The 1752-nt window shown below is 57.6% G+C and overlaps 1 long non-coding RNA gene across 2 annotated transcripts; it reads left to right on the plus strand.

Annotated features, from left to right (window-relative positions):
* The first annotated feature begins 6 nt into the window (after window positions 1-6).
* On the plus strand, window positions 7-1746 carry LOC107185145. 2 transcript variants are annotated; one of them, XR_001516064.1, is made up of 3 exons: window positions 7-677; window positions 975-1109; window positions 1637-1746. It is a non-coding gene; the product is annotated as an uncharacterized LOC107185145 (long non-coding RNA). The 2 variants fall into 2 exon arrangements; XR_001516065.1 differs by having other exon boundaries at window positions 990-1109.
* Window positions 1747-1752: the final 6 nt, after the last annotated feature.

Raw genomic sequence — 1752 nt, forward strand, 5'->3', positions numbered from 1 at the left:
CTGAGGACAGGGTCCCCTCACTGCCTGCCACAGACATTGGCACCGAGGACCCAGACGCAGAAGGACAGGACATCCCAAAGAAAAGAGTTTTTCTTTTAAGTTGCTTTTTAAAATATATATGTATATATTTTTTAAAAAATACTGCACCCGTTTTGGTGTGAGGGCAAAGGCGAATGAAAGAAGGTGACTGAGCCAGGAGGAGAGAGCACAGATGGCTTGGTGGTGGTATGGTGTGGTGAGTTGTGGGAAGGAGGAGAGGGGGTCTGGTAGAGGTTGGGGGTGTGCTGAATGAGGACCCTGCTTTCCTCTTTCGTTTTGCTGTGGATGAAGGAGAGAGAGAAAGAGAGAGAAAAGGGGTGGGGAGAGAAGCGAGACAGATGGCAGAGTGGAGAGGCGGCAGCCAGTGCCGGCACTGCCCAGCCTGGGCGGACCCACCTACCCCCGCCTGCCAGCTTTCCAAATGCCACCCTTCCCCCATCCTCCCCTCTCCCCATCCCCCCAGCTTGGCACTGATCTCAGAGAGAGAGGGAGGGAGGCTGGGCAAAGAGCATCTGTTCCCTCCATTCTCCCGGCTCCATCGGCTGCCAACCTAGGGCCATCGTCTGCCTCCATCTCCCCTCCGCCCGCCCGCCTGCCCGCCCGCCTACCCACCCAATCTCAAATGGGTGTTGGATCAGGTGCTGAATCTGGGTGACTCCTCGGGTATACCAGTCACTATGCATTGCTGTGTGTCTGCCACCGCTGCCTGGCACTCATGGGGCCGTGTGTGTGTGCGTGTGTGTGCGCGCATGTACATGTATGCATAAGTGCGTGCTGTATGTGAGCCTCCTGGGCATGGGTGGGGGTTGACACTGCGGTTGCCAACCTAGTGTCCAACCAGAAGAACAGAGGGATGGAGTGGAAGGAGGGGAGAGGTGTGGGGCCTGGGAGGGCAGAAGAGGAAACATGAGCTGCTTCATGCTGCCTGCTTATAGGCATTGGCATTACAGCTGCCACCCTTGTGCCCGAGGAGATGGAAGGAGGCGAGTAGGGAGGGGAGCAGCGGCAGGAGTCCTGGTGCTCTGGGAGGAAGGCTGGTACCCGGGAGCCATTGGCATCACATCCATCAGGTTGGTGCCTTGAGCTGGGGCAGTGGGAATGGGCCCCAGGAGGTGGAGAGGAGGGGCAGGGGTATTGGCTGGTGTTGCTGTTCCTCTACCGCTCAGCTCTGAGGAATGGTTGGACTGTGGGGTAGTTAGTCCTCTTCTAGGCTGGGAAAGTAAAGTGGTGGAGAGAAGCCAGGGAAGTGCCAAGAAAGCATCTAAGAGCCAGGAGAGGGACTGTGCCACAGCTCCCCAGGGAGAGCCCAGTGGGGTTGGCAGTCTGGCCCTTTGTCAGAGCACTAAGGAGAGGCAGGGGGACCTGGGTGTGAGGTGGGTGGATGCTGGCACTGCCCAAGGAGCCTGGCATAGGCTCTGACAGTGTGAGGAATGGGGGAGGGTGGCAGTGCCTCTTGCCAATCTGGTTGAGAGAGTTGTGCCAGAAGTGAGAAGGGAGGAGGCGAGTTGTGTGTGTGCGTGTGTGTGTATGCGTGTGTGTGAGTTATTTGGGAGGACAGAATTTTTTCTGCCAGGACCTCCTTCCCAATCCCTCTTAGGCATGGGGAGTGGGGCGACAGAAGGAGAGAGGCATGAGGACAAAGGAGGAAGTACGCCATTGCCAAGACCCCAAGGAAGAAGGATGGAGAAGCTGGCAGTCCTGCCTGGCCCCCAG

This window comes from Myotis davidii, unplaced genomic scaffold, assembly GCF_000327345.1.
Source record: "Myotis davidii unplaced genomic scaffold, ASM32734v1 scaffold1949, whole genome shotgun sequence".
NCBI lineage: Eukaryota > Metazoa > Chordata > Mammalia > Chiroptera > Vespertilionidae > Myotis > Myotis davidii.